This window comes from Liolophura sinensis, chromosome 13, assembly GCF_032854445.1.
Source record: "Liolophura sinensis isolate JHLJ2023 chromosome 13, CUHK_Ljap_v2, whole genome shotgun sequence".
Taxonomy (NCBI): domain Eukaryota; kingdom Metazoa; phylum Mollusca; class Polyplacophora; order Chitonida; family Chitonidae; genus Liolophura; species Liolophura sinensis.
This window is the reverse complement of record NC_088307.1, coordinates 6,577,600-6,592,651: the sequence shown is the minus strand read 5'-3', so window position 1 is coordinate 6,592,651 and position 15,052 is coordinate 6,577,600. Positions and strand designations below refer to the sequence as shown.

At 45.2% G+C, this 15,052-nt stretch overlaps 13 non-coding genes across 13 annotated transcripts; all 13 read right to left on the bottom strand.

Moving 5' to 3' along the window:
* Positions 1–501: 501 nt before the first annotated feature.
* Positions 502–574, bottom strand: Trnaa-ugc (transfer RNA alanine (anticodon UGC)). The gene has a single exon. It is a non-coding gene; the product is annotated as a tRNA-Ala (tRNA).
* A 2,318-nt stretch (positions 575–2,892) lies between these two features.
* Positions 2,893–2,965, bottom strand: Trnaa-agc (transfer RNA alanine (anticodon AGC)). Its single transcript has one exon. It is a non-coding gene; the product is annotated as a tRNA-Ala (tRNA).
* A 1,910-nt stretch (positions 2,966–4,875) lies between these two features.
* Positions 4,876–4,948, bottom strand: Trnaa-ugc (transfer RNA alanine (anticodon UGC)). Its single transcript has one exon. It is a non-coding gene; the product is annotated as a tRNA-Ala (tRNA).
* Positions 4,949–5,997: 1,049 nt separating this feature from the next.
* On the bottom strand, positions 5,998–6,070 carry Trnaa-ugc (transfer RNA alanine (anticodon UGC)). Its single transcript has one exon. It is a non-coding gene; the product is annotated as a tRNA-Ala (tRNA).
* Positions 6,071–6,260: 190 nt separating this feature from the next.
* Positions 6,261–6,333, bottom strand: Trnaa-agc (transfer RNA alanine (anticodon AGC)). Its single transcript has one exon. It is a non-coding gene; the product is annotated as a tRNA-Ala (tRNA).
* A 1,896-nt stretch (positions 6,334–8,229) lies between these two features.
* Trnaa-ugc (transfer RNA alanine (anticodon UGC)) lies at positions 8,230–8,302 on the bottom strand. The gene has a single exon. It is a non-coding gene; the product is annotated as a tRNA-Ala (tRNA).
* Positions 8,303–8,492: 190 nt separating this feature from the next.
* Positions 8,493–8,565, bottom strand: Trnaa-agc (transfer RNA alanine (anticodon AGC)). Its single transcript has one exon. It is a non-coding gene; the product is annotated as a tRNA-Ala (tRNA).
* Positions 8,566–9,352: 787 nt separating this feature from the next.
* Trnaa-ugc (transfer RNA alanine (anticodon UGC)) lies at positions 9,353–9,425 on the bottom strand. Its single transcript has one exon. It is a non-coding gene; the product is annotated as a tRNA-Ala (tRNA).
* Positions 9,426–9,615: 190 nt separating this feature from the next.
* On the bottom strand, positions 9,616–9,688 carry Trnaa-agc (transfer RNA alanine (anticodon AGC)). The gene has a single exon. It is a non-coding gene; the product is annotated as a tRNA-Ala (tRNA).
* A 779-nt stretch (positions 9,689–10,467) lies between these two features.
* On the bottom strand, positions 10,468–10,540 carry Trnaa-ugc (transfer RNA alanine (anticodon UGC)). The gene has a single exon. It is a non-coding gene; the product is annotated as a tRNA-Ala (tRNA).
* Positions 10,541–11,591: 1,051 nt separating this feature from the next.
* Trnaa-ugc (transfer RNA alanine (anticodon UGC)) lies at positions 11,592–11,664 on the bottom strand. The gene has a single exon. It is a non-coding gene; the product is annotated as a tRNA-Ala (tRNA).
* A 2,425-nt stretch (positions 11,665–14,089) lies between these two features.
* On the bottom strand, positions 14,090–14,162 carry Trnaa-agc (transfer RNA alanine (anticodon AGC)). The gene has a single exon. It is a non-coding gene; the product is annotated as a tRNA-Ala (tRNA).
* Positions 14,163–14,938: 776 nt separating this feature from the next.
* Positions 14,939–15,011, bottom strand: Trnaa-ugc (transfer RNA alanine (anticodon UGC)). The gene has a single exon. It is a non-coding gene; the product is annotated as a tRNA-Ala (tRNA).
* Between the last annotated feature and the right edge of the window lie 41 nt (positions 15,012–15,052).

Sequence of the window (15,052 nt, the reverse complement as noted above, 5' to 3'; positions counted from 1 at the left end):
AAGTTTTGCGCTGTAGCTCGGTCCCAAACATTCCGTGGCCAATAAGCTTTGGTGCATGCCTGGCCCAGCCTGTTAGAAAGAGGCCATAAAAATCTTGACATAGGTTGAGCATCAAAATGTGGACCTGTCTATGCCGCAGCTGGGAGGGATGCCTAGCAAGGCCAAGGGGACGTCACTCGCAGCCTCATCACTACCTGTCTCCTTGTGTCTCCTTGTGGCTCCCCTTGTTTTGTTGATGTAGTATGTATTAAGAACAACATCTACACTGGACAAGGCATTCTTATGGATGTACAACTTCTTGGTTTATTTAAACACAACGTTTCGATGCAGATACTAGCATCGTTATCAAGTGAATGACATCTAACCTAAGACCTGCTGAAAACACAGGTATCAGCGAAAATATATTGGCCGGTGAAATTTCAAAATAAATTTGCTTATGTTTCTACAAGCTGAAACTACTATTCAAAAGAGAACTTTGAGCTTATTGCAGTAAGTGTTGTTTGGAGAGCCCGGGCATTGATCCCGGTGCCTCTCGCATGCAAAGCGAGCGCTCTACCATGTGAGCTAGCCCCCCCCATGAAGAATTTTCCACGTATCCCCATATGAGTAAGACGAATCTTGTGGCTGTTAAGGAAAATAGGATGTGGTGCTGCACACTTATGTACCTGGCTTCTTAGTCATTATAAACATCAGAATTGGTGAATGGTTTGGACGAGTAGGCTTTCTTGAAACGGTTGTGCAACACGATCAAAAACAATGTACTACTTGGCGAACCCGGGCATCGATCCCGGTACCTCTCGCATGCTAAGCGAGCGCTCTAAAATTTGAGCTAGCTTCCCTTGCTGGAGTATGTAGTATACATTAAGGACAACCTTCTAGCCTAAGGCCTGCTAATAGAAAAGGAATGAGCGAAAAAAATATATATATATTGCTTTGCCTGCGAATCTAAAAAAAACCCTCTTATGTTTTCTAAAGCCTGAAACTACTATCTAAAAGTGAACTTTGAGCTTATTGCAGAAAAAGTTGTTTGGAAATGCCGCGCATCGATCCCGGTACCGCTTGCATGCAAAGCAAAATGGCCCCATATCCCCATTATTTCCAATATGCGACAGTGTTAAAGTTTAGCGCTGTAGCTCAGTCCCAAACATTCCGTGGCCAATAAGCTTTGGTGCATGCCTGGCCCAGCCTGTTAGAAAGAGGCCATAAAAATCTTGACATAGGTTGAGCATCAAAATGTGGACCTGTCTATGCCGGCAGCTTGGAGGGATGCCTAGCAAGGCCAAGGGGACGTCACTCGCAGCCTCATCAGTGCCTGTCTCCTTGTGTCTCCTTGTGGCTCCCTTGTTTGTTGATGTAGTATGTATTAAGAACAACATCTAGCCTAAGACCTGCTGAAAACACAGGTATCAACGAAAATATATTGGCCGGTGAAATTTCAAAATAAACTTGCTTATGTTTCTTCAAGCTGAAACTACTATTCAAAAGAGGACTTTGAAGCTTATTGCAGTAAATGTTGTTTGGAGAGCCCGGGCATCGATCCCGGTACCTCTCTCGCTCTACCATGTGAGCTAGCCCCCCATGAAGAATTTTCCACGTATCCCCATATGAGTAAGACGAATCTTGTGGCTGTTAAGGAAAATAGGATGTGGTGCTGCACACTTATGTACCTGGCTTCTTAGTCATTATAAACATCAGAATTGGTGAATGGTTTGGACGAGTAGGCTTTCTTGAAACGGTGTGCAACAGGATCAAAAACAATGTACTACTTGGCGAACCCGGGCATCAATCCTGGTACCTCTCGCATGCTAAGCGAGCGCTCTACCTTTTGAGCTAGCTCCCCTTGCTGGAGTATGTAGTATACATTTAGGACAACCTTCTAGCCTAAGGCCTGCTAATAGAAAAGGAATGAGCGAAAAAATATATATATATTGCTTGGCCTGCTAATCTAAAAATAAAACCCTCTTATGTTTTCTAAAGCCTGAAACTACTATCTAAAAGTGAACTTTGAGCTCATTGCAGTAAAAGTTGTTTGGAAATGCCGCGCATCGATCCCGGTACCGCTTGCATGCAAAGCGCGCTCTACCATGTTGACTACGACACCCCCCCCCCCCCTCCCCCCAAACCACCATGAGAACCTTTTAAAATCTCTTCTTCATATCAGTACGACGAAACTTGTGGCTGTTCAGCAAAATGGCCCCATATCCCCATTATTTCCAATATGCGACAGTGTTAAAGTTTAGCGCTGTAGCTCAGTCCCAAACATTCCGTGGCCAATAAGCTTTGGTGCCTGGCCCAGCATGTAAGAAAGAGGCCATCAAAATCTTGACATAGGTTGAGCATCAAAATGTGGACCTGTCTATGCCGGCAGCTGGGAGGGATGCCTAGCAAGGCCAAGGGGACGTCACTCGCAGCCTCATCACTACCCGTCTCCTTGTGTCTCCTTGTGGCTCCCCTTGTTTGTTGATGCAGTATGTATTAAGAACAACATCTAGCCTAAGACCTGCTGAAAACACAGGTATCAGCGAAAATATATTGGCCGGTGAAATTTCAAAATAAACTTGCTTATGTTTCTACAAAGCTGAAACTACTATTCAAAAGAGAACTTTGAGCTTATTGCAGTAAATGTTGTTTGGAGAGCCCGGGCATCGATCCCGGTGCCTCTCGCATGCAAAGCGAGCGCTCTACCATGTGGAGCTAGCCCCCCATGAAGAATTTTCCACGTATCCCCATATGAGTAAGACGAATCTTGTGGCTGTTAAGGAAAATAGGATGTGGTGCTGCACACTTATGTACCTGGCTTCTCAGTCATCATAAACATCAGAATTGGTGAATGGTTTGGACGAGTAGGCTTCTTGAAACGGTGTGCAACACGACCAAAAACATTGTACTGCTTGGAGAACCCGGGCATCGATCCCGGTACCTCTCGCATGCTAAGCGAGCGCTCTACCATTTGAGCTAGCTCCCCTTGCTGGAGTATGTAGTATACATTAAGGAAACCTTCTAGCCTAAGGCCTGCTAATAGAAAAAGGAATGAGTGAAAAATGTATATATATTGCTTGGCCTGCGAATCTTAAAAAAACCCTCTTATGTTTTCTAAAGCCTGAAACTACTATCTAAAAGTGAACTTTGAGCTTATTGCAGAAAAAGTTGTTTGGAAATGCCGCGCATCGATCCGGTACCGCTTGCATGCAAAGCGCGCTCTACCATGTAAACTACGACGCCACCCTCCATCCCCCAAAACCATCATGAGAACCTTTTAAAATTTCTTCATATCAGTACGACGAAACTTGTGGGCTGTTCAGTAAAATGACCCCATATCCCCATTATTTCCAATATGCGACAGTGTTAAAGTTTAGCGCTGTAGCTCAGTCCTAAACATTCCGTGGGCCAATTAAGCTTTGGTGCATGCCTGGCCCAGCCTGTTAGAAAGAGGCCATAAAAATCTTGAGATAGGTTGAGCATCAAAATGTGGACCTGTCTATGCCGGCAGCTGGGAGGGATGCCTAGCAAGGCCAAGGGGACGTCACTCGCAGCCTCATCACTACCTGTCTCCTTGTGTCTCCTTGTGGCTCCCCTTGTTTGTTGATGCAGTATGTATTAAGAACAACATCTAGCCTAAGACCTGCTGAAAACACAGGTATCAGCGAAAATATATTGGCCGGTGAAATTTCAAAATAAACTTGCTTATGTTTCTACAAGCTGAAACTACTATTCAAAAGAGAACTTTAAGCTTATTGCAGTAAATGTTGTTTGGAGAGCCCGGGCATCGATCCCGGTACCTCTCGCATGCAAAGCGAGCGCTCTACCATGTGAGCTAGCCCCCTATGAAGAATTTTCCACGTATCCCCATATGACTAAGACGAATCTTGTGGCTGTTAAGGCAAATAGGATGTGGTGCTGCACACTTATGTACCTGGCTTCTTAGTCATTATAAACATCAGAATTGGTGAATGGTTTGGACGAGTAGGCTTTCTTGAAACGGTGTGCAACAGGATCAAAAACAATGTACTACTTGGCGAACCCGGGCATCGATACTGGTACCTCTCGCATGCTAAGCGAGCGCTCTACCATTTGAGCTAGCTCCCCTTGCTGGAGTATGTAGTATACATTTAGGACAACCTTCTAGCCTAAGGCCTGCTAATAGAAAAGGAATGAGCGAAAAAATATATATATATTGCTTTGCCTGCGAATCTAAAAAAAACCCTCTTATGTTTTCTAAAGCCTGAAACTACTATCTAAAAGTGAACTTTGAGCTTATTGCAGAAAAAGTTGTTTGGAAATGCCGCGCATCGATCCCGGTACCGCTTGCATGCAAAGCGCGCTCTACCATGTTGACTACGCCGCACCCCCCCCCCCCTCCCCCAAACCAACCATGAGAACCTTTTAAAATCTCTTCATATCAGTACGACGAAACTTGTGGCTGTTCAGCAAAATGGCCCCATATCCTCAATATTCCCAATATGCGACAATGTTAAAGTTTAGCGCTGTAGCTCAGTCCCAAACATTCCGTGGCCAATAAGCTTTGGTGCATGCCTGGCCCAGCCTGTAAGAAAGAGGCCATCAAAATCTTGACATAGGTTGAGCATCAAAATGTCGACCTGTCTATGCCGGCAGCTGGGAGGGATGCCTAGCAAGGCCAAGGGGACGTCACTCGCAGCCTCATCACTACCTGTCTCCTTGTGTCTCCTTGTGGCTCCCCTTGTTTGTTGATGTAGTATGTATTAAGAACAACATCTAGCCTAAGACCTGCTGAAAACACAGGTATCAGCGAAAATATATTGGCCGGTGAAATTTCAAAATAAACTTGCTTATGTTTCTACAAGCTGAAACTACTATTCAAAAGAGAACTTTGAGCTTATTGCAGAAAATGTTGTTTGGAGAGCCCGGGCATCGATCCCGGTACCTCTCGCATGCAAAGCGAGCGCTCTACCATGTGAGCTAGCCCCCCCATGAAGAATTTTCCACGTATACCCATATGAGTAAGACGAATCTTGTGGCTGTTAAGGAAAATAGGATGTGGTGCTGCACACCTATGTACCTGGCTTCTCAGTCATCATAAACATCAGAATTGGTGAATGGTTTGGACGAGTAGGCTTTCTTGAAACGGTGTGCAACACGATCAAAAACAATGTACTACTTGGAGAACCCGGGCATCGATCCCGGTAACTCTCGCATGCTAAGCGAGCGCTCTACCATTTGAGCTAGCTCCCCTTGCTGAAGTATGTAGTATACATTAAGAACAACCTTCTAGCCTAAGGTCTGCTAATAGAAAAGGAATGAGCGAAAAAATATATATATATTGCTTGGCCTGCGAATCTAAAAAAAACCCCTCTTATGTTTTCTAAAGCCTGAAACTACTATCTAAAAGTGAACTTTGAGCTCATTGCAGGAAAAGTTGTTTGGAAATGCCGCTCATCGATCCCGGTACCGCTTGCATGCAAAGCGCGCTCTACCATGTTGACTACGACGCCCCCCCCCCCTCCCCCAAACCACCATGAGAACCTTTTAAAATCTCTTCATATCAGTACGACGAAACTTGTGGCTGTTCAGCAAAATGGCCCCATATCCTCAATATTCCCAATATGCGACAATGTTAAAGTTTAGCGCTGTAGCTCAGTCCCAAACATTCCGTGGCCAATAAGCTTTGGTGCATGCCTGGCCCAGCCTGTAAGAAAGAGGCCATCAAAATCTTGACATAGGTTGAGCATCAAAATGTCGACCTGTCTATGCCGGCAGCTGGGAGGGATGCCTAGCAAGGCCAAGGGGACGTCACTCGCAGCCTCATCACTACCTGTCTCCTTGTGTCTCCTTGTGGCTCCCCTTGTTTGTTGATGTAGTATGTATTAAGAACAACATCTAGCCTAAGACCTGCTGAAAACACAGGTATCAGCGAAAATATATTGGCCGGTGAAATTTCAAAATAAACTTGCTTATGTTTCTACAAGCTGAAACTACTATTCAAAAGAGAACTTTGAGCTTATTGCAGAAAATGTTGTTTGGAGAGCCCGGGCATCGATCCCGGTACCTCTCGCATGCAAAGCGAGCGCTCTACCATGTGAGCTAGCCCCCCCATGAAGAATTTTCCACGTATCCCCATATGAGTAAGACGAATCTTGTGGCTGTTAAGGAAAATAGGATGTGGTGCTGCACACCTATGTACCTGGCTTCTCAATCATCATAAACATCAGAATTGGTGAATGGTTTGGACGAGTAGGCTTTCTTGAAACGGTGTGCAACACGATCAAAAACAATGTACTACTTGGAGAACCCGGGCATCGATCCCGGTACCTCTCGCATGCTAAGCGAGCGCTCTACCATTTGAGCTAGCTCCCCTTGCTGGAGTATGTAGTATACATTAAGGAAACCTTCTAGCCTAAGGCCCGCTAATAGAAAAGGAATGAGTGAAAAAAATGTATATATATTGCTTGGCGTGCGAATCTAAAAAAACCCTCTTATGTTTTCTAAAGCCTGAAACTACAATCTTAAAGTGAACTTTGAGCTCATTGCAGGAAAAGTTGTTTGGAAATGCCGCGCATCGATCCCGGTACCCCTTGCATGCAAAGCGCGCTCTACCATGTTGACTACGACGCCCCCCCTCCCCCAAACCACCATGAGAACCTTTTAAAATCTCTTCATATCAGTACGACGAAACTTGTGGCTGTTCAGCTAAATGGCCCCATATCCTCATTATTTCCAATATGCGACAATGTTAAAGTTTAGCGCTGTAGCTCGGCCCCAAACATTCCGTGGCCAATAAGCTTTGGTGCATGCCTGGCCCAGGCTGTTAGAAAGAGGCCAAAAAATCTTGACATAGGTTGAGCATCAAAATGTGGACCTGTCTATGCCGGCAGCTGGGAGGGATGCCTAGCAAGGCCAAGGGGACGTCACTCGCAGCCTCATCACTACCTGTCTCCTTGTGTCTCCTTGTGGCTCCCCTTGTTTGTTGATGTAGTATGTATTAAGAACAACATCTAGCCTAAGACCTGCTGAAAACACAGGTATCAGCGAAAATATATTGGCCGGTGAAATTTCAAATTAAACTTGCTTATGTTTCTACAAGCTGAAACTACTATTCAAAAGAGGACTTTGAGCTTATTGCAGTAAATGTTGTTTGGAGAGCCCGGGCATCGATCCCGGTACCTATCGCATGCAAAGCGAGCGCTCTACCATGTGAGCTAGCCCCCCATGAAGAATTTTCCACGTATCCCCATATGAGTAAGACGAATCTTGTGGCTGTTAAGGAAAATAGGATGTGGTGCTGCACACTTATGTACCTGGCTTCTCAGTCATTATAAACATCAGAATTGGTGAATGGTTTGGACGAGTAGGCTTTCTTGAAACGGTGTGCAACACGATCAAAAACAATGTACTACTTGGAGAAACCGGGCATCGATCCCGGTACCTCTCGCATGCTAAGCGAGCGCTCTACCATTTGAGCTAGCTCCCCTTGCTGGAATATGTAGTATACGTTAAGGAAACCTTCTAGCCTAAGGCCTGCTAATAGAAAAAGGAATGAGTGAAAAAATGTATATATATTGCTTGGCCTGCGAATCTAAAAAAAACCCTCTTATGTTTTCTAAAGCCTGAAACTACTATCTAAAAGTGAACTTTGAGCTTATTGCAGTAAAAGTTGTTTGGAAATGCCGCGCATAGATCCCGGTACCGCTTGCATGCAAAGCGCGCTCTACCATGTAAACTACGACGCCACCCTACCTCCCCCAAACCATCATGAGAACCTTTTAAAATCTCTTCATATCAGTACGACGAAACTTGTGGCTGTTCAGCAAAATGGCCCCATATCCCCATTATTTCCAATATGCGACAGTGTTAAAGTTTAGCGCTGTAGCTCAGTCCCACATTCCGTGGCCAATAAGCTTTGGTGCATGCCTGGCCCAGCCTGTTAGAAAGAGGCCATAAAAATCTTGAGATAGGTTGAGCATCAAAATGTGGACCTGTTTATGCCGGCAGCTGGGAGGGATGCCTAGCAAGGCCAAGGGGACGTCACTCGCAGCCTCATCACTACCTGTCTCCTTGTGTCTCCTTGTGGCTGCCCTTGTTTGTTGATGTAGTATGTATTTAGAACAACATCTAGCCTAAGACCTGCTGAAAACACAGGTATCAGCGAAAATATATTGGCCGGTGAAATTTCAAAATAAACTTGCTTATGTTTCTACAAGCTGAAACTACTATTCAAAAGAGAACTTTGAGCTTATTGCAGAAAATGTTGTTTGGAGAGCCCGGGCATCGATCCCGGTACCTCTCGCATGCAAAGCGAGCGCTCTACCATGTGAGCTAGCCCCCCCATGAAGAATTTTCCACGTATACCCATATGAGTAAGACGAATCTTGTGGCTGTTAAGGAAAATAGGATGTGGTGCTGCACACCTATGTACCTGGCTTCTCAGTCATCATAAACATCAGAATTGGTGAATGGTTTGGACGAGTAGGCTTTCTTGAAACGGTGTGCAACACGATCAAAAACAATGTACTACTTGGAGAACCCGGGCATCGATCCCGGTACCTCTCGCATGCTAAGCGAGCGCTCTACCATTTGAGCTAGCTCCCCTTGCTGGAGTATGTAGTATACATTAAGAACAACCTTCTAGCCTAAGGTCTGCTAATAGAAAAGGAATGAGCGAAAAAATATATATATATTGCTTGGCCTGCGAATCTAAAAAAAACCCCTCTTATGTTTTCTAAAGCCTGAAACTACTATCTAAAAGTGAACTTTGAGCTCATTGCAGGAAAAGTTGTTTGGAAATGCCGCTCATCGATCCCGGTACCGCTTGCATGCAAAGCGCGCTCTACCATGTTGACTACGACGCCCCCCCCCCCCTCCCCCAAACCACCATGAGAACCTTTTAAAATCTCTTCATATCAGTACGACGAAACTTGTGGCTGTTCAGCAAAATGGCCCCATATCCTCAATATTCCCAATATGCGACAATGTTAAAGTTTAGCGCTGTAGCTCAGTCCCAAACATTCCGTGGCCAATAAGCTTTGGTGCATGCCTGGCCCAGCCTGTAAGAAAGAGGCCATCAAAATCTTGACATAGGTTGAGCATCAAAATGTCGACCTGTCTATGCCGGCAGCTGGGAGGGATGCCTAGCAAGGCCAAGGGGACGTCACTCGCAGCCTCATCACTACCTGTCTCCTTGTGTCTCCTTGTGGCTCCCCTTGTTTGTTGATGTAGTATGTATTAAGAACAACATCTAGCCTAAGACCTGCTGAAAACACAGGTATCAGCGAAAATATATTGGCCGGTGAAATTTCAAAATAAACTTGCTTATGTTTCTACAAGCTGAAACTACTATTCAAAAGAGAACTTTGAGCTTATTGCAGAAAATGTTGTTTGGAGAGCCCGGGCATCGATCCCGGTACCTCTCGCATGCAAAGCGAGCGCTCTACCATGTGAGCTAGCCCCCCCATGAAGAATTTTCCACGTATCCCCATATGAGTAAGACGAATCTTGTGGCTGTTAAGGAAAATAGGATGTGGTGCTGCACACCTATGTACCTGGCTTCTCAGTCATCATAAACATCAGAATTGGTGAATGGTTTGGACGAGTAGGCTTTCTTGAAACGGTGTGCAACACGATCAAAAACAATGTACTACTTGGAGAACCCGGGCATCGATCCCGGTACCTCTCGCATGCTAAGCGAGCGCTCTACCATTTGAGCTAGCTCCCCTTGCTGGAGTATGTAGTATACATTAAGGAAACCTTCTAGCCTAAGGCCCGCTAATAGAAAAGGAATGAGTGAAAAAATGTATATATATTGCTTGGCGTGCGAATCTAAAAAAAACCCTCTTATGTTTTCTAAAGCCTGAAACTACAATCTTAAAGTGAACTTTAAGCTCATTGCAGGAAAAGTTGTTTGGAAATGCCGCGCATCGATCCCGGTACCCCTTGCATGCAAAGCGCGCTCTACCATGTTGACTACGACGCCCCCCCTCCCCCAAACCACCATGAGAACCTTTTAAAATCTCTTCATATCAGTACGACGAAACTTGTGGCTGTTCAGCAAAATGGCCCCATATCCTCATTATTTCCAATATGCGACAATGTTAAAGTTTAGCGCTGTAGCTCGGCCCCAAACATTCCGTGGCCAATAAGCTTTGGTGCATGCCTGGCCCAGGTTGTTAGAAAGAGGCCAAAAAATCTTGACATAGGTTGAGCATCAAAATGTGGACCTGTCTATGCCGGCAGCTGGGAGGGATGCCTAGCAAGGCCAAGGGGACGTCACTCGCAGCCTCATCACTACCTGTCTCCTTGTGTCTCCTTGTGGCTCCCCTTGTTTGTTGATGTAGTATGTATTAAGAACAACATCTAGCCTAAGGCCTGCTGAAAACACAGGTATCAGCGAAAATATATTGGCCGGTGAAATTTCAAATTAAACTTGCTTATGTTTCTACAAGCTGAAACTACTATTCAAAAGAGGACTTTGAGCTTATTGCAGTAAATGTTGTTTGGAGAGCCCGGGCATCGATCCCGGTGCCTCTCGCATGCAAAGCGAGCGCTCTACCATGTGAGCTAGCCCCCCATGAAGAATTTTCCACGTATCCCCATATGAGTAAGACGAATCTTGTGGCTGTTAAGGAAAATAGGATGTGGTGCTGCACACTTATGTACCTGGCTTCTCAGTCATTATAAACATCAGAATTGGTGAATGGTTTGGACGAGTAGGCTTTCTTGAAACGGTGTGCAACACGATCAAAAACAATGTACTACTTGGAGAACCCGGGCATCGATCCTGGTACCTCTCGCATGCTAAGCGAGCGCTCTACCATTTGAGCTAGCTCCCCTTGCTGTAGTATGTAGTATACATTTAGGACAACCTTCTAGCCTAAGGCCTGCTAATAGAAAAAGGAATGAGCGAAAAAATATATATATATTGCTTTGCCAGCGAATCTAAAAAAAACCCTCTTATGTTTTCTAAAGCCTGAAACTACTATCTAAAAGTGAACTTTGAGCTTATTGCAGAAAAAGTTGTTTGGAAATGCCGCGCATCGATCCCGGTACCGCTTGCATGCAAAGCGCGCTCTACCATGTTGACTACGCCGCACCCCCCCCCCCCTCCCCCAAACCACCATGAGAACCTTTTAAAATCTCTTCATATCAGTACGACGAAACTTGTGGCTGTTCAGCAAAATGGCCCCATATCCTCAATATTCCCAATATGCGACAATGTTAAAGTTTAGCGCTGTAGCTCAGTCCCAAACATTCCGTGGCCAATAAGCTTTGGTGCATGCCTGGCCCAGCCTGTAAGAAAGAGGCCATCAAAATCTTGACATAGGTTGAGCATCAAAATGTCAACCTGTCTATGCCGGCAGCTGGGAGGGATGCCTAGCAAGGCCAAGGGGACGTCACTTGCAGCCTCATCACTACCTGTCTCCTTGTGTCTCCTTGTGGCTCCCCTTGTTTGTTGATGTAGTATGTATTAAGAACAACATCTAGCCTAAGACCTGCTGAAAACACAGGTATCAGCGAAAATATATTGGCCGGTGAAATTTCAAAATAAACTTGCTTATGTTTCTACAAGCTGAAACTACTATTCAAAAGAGAACTTTGAGCTTATTGCAGAAAATGTTGTTTGGAGAGCCCGGGCATCGATCCCGGTACCTCTCGCATGCAAAGCGAGCGCTCTACCATGTGAGCTAGCCCCCCCATGAAGAATTTTCCACGTATCCCCATATGAGTAAGACGAATCTTGTGGCTGTTAAGGAAAATAGGATGTGGTGCTGCACACCTATGTACCTGGCTTCTCAGTCATCATAAACATCAGAATTGGTGAATGGTTTGGACGAGTAGGCTTTCTTGAAACGGTGTGCAACACGATCAAAAACAATGTACTACTTGGAGAACCCGGGCATCGATCCTGGTACCTCTCGCATGCTAAGCGAGCGCTCTACCATTTGAGCTAGCTCCCCTTGCTGGAGTATGTAGTATACATTAACAACAACCTTCTAGCCTAAGGTCTGCTAATAGAAAAGGAATGAGCGAAAAAATATATATATATTGCTTGGCCTGCGAATCTAAAAAAAACCCCTCTTATGTTTTCTAAAGCCTGAAACTACTATCTAAAAGTGAACTTTGAGCTCATTGCAGGAAAAGTTGTTTGGAAATGCCGCTCATCGATCCCGGTACCGCTTGCATGCAAAGCGCGCTCTACCATGTTGACTACGACGCCCCCCCCCCCCCCTCCCCCAAACCACCATGAGAACCTTTTAAAATCTCTTCATATCAGTACGACGAAACTTGTGGCTGTTCAGCAAAATGGCCCCATATCCTCAATATTCCCAATATGCGACAATGTTAAAGTTTAGCGCTGTAGCTCAGTCCCAAACATTCCGTGGCCAATAAGCTTTGGGCATGCCTGGCCCAGCCTGTTAGAAAGAGGCCATAAAAATCTTGAGATAGGTTGAGCATCAAAATGTGGACCTGTCTATGCCGGCAGCTGGGAGGGATGCCTAGCAAGGCCAAGGGGACGTCACTCGCAGCCTCATCACTACCTGTCTCCTTGTGTCTCCTTGTGGCTGCCCTTGTTTGTTGATGTAGTATGTATTTAGAACAACATCTAGCCTAAGACCTGCTGAAAACACAGGTATCAGCGAAAATATATTGGCCGGTGAAATTTCAAAATAAACTTATGTTTCTACAAGCTGAAACTACTATTCAAAAGAGAACTTTGAGCTTATTGCAGTAAATGTTGTTTGGAGAGCCCGGGCATAGATCCCGGTACCTCTCGCATGCAAAGCGAGCGCTCTACCATGTGAGCTAGCCCCCCATGTAGAATTTTCCACGTATCCCCATATGACTAAGACGAATCTTGTGACTGTTAAGGAAAATAGGATGTGGTGCTGCACACCTATGTACCTGGCTTCTCAGTCATCATAAACAATAGAATTGGTGAATGGTTTGGACGAGTAGGCTTTCTTGAAACGGTGTGCAACACGATCAAAAACAATGTACTACTTGGAGAACCCGGGCATCGATCCCGGTACCTCTCGCATGCTAGGAGAGCACCCTACCATTTGAGCTAGCTCCCCTTGCTGTAGTATGTACTATACATTAAGGACAACCTTCTAGCCTAAGGCCTGCTAATAGAAAAGGAATGAGCGAAAAAATATACATATATTGCTTGGCCTGCGAATCTAAAAAAACCCCTCTTATGTTTTCTAAAGCCTGAAACTACTATCTAAAAGTGAACTTTGAGCTCTTTGCAGGAAAAGTTGTTTGGAAATGCCGCGCATCGATCCCGGTACCGCTTGCATGCAAAGCGCGCTCTACCATGTTGACTACCACGCCCCCCCTCCCCCAAGCCACCATGAGAACCTTTTAAAATCTCTTCATATCAGTACAACGAAACTTGTGGCTGTTCAGCAAAATGGCCCCATATCCTCATTATTTCCAATATGCGACAATGTTAAAGTTTAGCGCTGTAGCTCGGTCCCAAACATTCCGTGGCCAATAAGCTTTGGTGCATGCCTGGCCCAGCCTGTTAGAAAGAGGCCATAAAAATCTTGACATAGGTTGAGCATCAAAATGTGGACCTGTCTATGCCGGCAGCTGGGAGGGATGCCTAGCAAGGCCAAGGGGACGTCACTCGCAGCCTCATCACTACCTGTCTCCTTGTGTCTCCTTGTGGCTCCCCTTGTTTGTTGATGTAGTATGTATTAAGAACAACATCTAGCCTAAGACCTGCTGAAAACACAGGTATCAGCGAAAATGTATTGGCCGGTGAAATTTCAAAATAAACTTGCTTATGTTTCTACAAGCTGAAACTACTATTCAAAAGAGAACTTTGAGCTTATTGCAGTAAATGTTGTTTGGAGAGCCCGGGCATCGATCCCCGTGCCTCTCGCATGCAAAGCGAGCGCTCTACCATGTTAGCTAGCCCCCCATGAAGAATTTTCCACGTATCCCCATATGAGTAAGACGAATCTTGTGGCTGTTAAGGAAAATAGGATGTGGTGCTGCACACTTATGTACCTGGCTTCTCAGTCATTATAAACTTCAGAATTGGTGAATGGTTTGGACGAGTAGGCTTTCTTGAAACGGTGTGCAACACGATCAAAAACAATGTACTACTTGGAGAACCCGGGCATCGATCCCGGTACCTCTCGCATGCTAAGCGAGCGCTCTACCATTTGAGCTAGCTCCCCTTGCTGGAGTATGTAGTATACGTTAAGGAAACCTTCTAGCCTAAGGCCTGCTAATAGAACAAGGAATGAGTGAAAAAATGTATATATATTGCTTGGCCTGCGAATCTAAAAAAAACCCTCTTATGTTTTCTAAAGCCTGAAACTACTATCTAAAAGTGAACTTTGAGCTTATTGCAGTAAAAGTTGTTTGGAAATGCCGCGCATAGATCCCGGTACCGCTTGCATGCAAAGCGCGCTCTACCATGTAAACTACGACGCCACCCTCCCTCCCCCAAACCATCATGAGAACCTTTTAAAATCTCTTCATATCAGTACGACGAAACTTGTGGCTGTTCAGCAAAATGGCCCCATATCCCCATTATTTCCAATATGCGACAGTGTTAAAGTTTAGCGCTGTAGCTAAGTCCCAAACATTCCGTGGCAAATAAGCTTTGGTGCATGCCTGGCCCAGCCTGTTAGAAAGAGGCCATAAAAATCTTGAGATAGGTTGAGCATCAAAATGTGGACCTGTCTATGCCGGCAGCTGGGAGGGATGCCTAGCAAGGCCAAGGGGACGTCACTCGCAGCCTCATCATTACCTGTCTCCTTGTGTCTCCCCTTGTTTGTTGATGTAGTATGTATTAAGAACAACATCTAGCCTAAGACCTGCTGAAAACACACAGGTATCAGCGAAAATGTATTGGCCGGTGAAATTTCAAAATAAACTTGCTTATGTTTCTACAAGCTGAAACTACTATTCAAAAGAGAACTTTGAGCTTATTGCAGTAAATGTTGTTTGGAGAGCCCGGGCATCGATCCCGGTACCTCTCGCATGCAAAGCGAGCGCTCTACCATGTGAGCTAGCCCCCCATGAAGAATTTTCCACGTATCCCCATATGAGTAAGACGAAT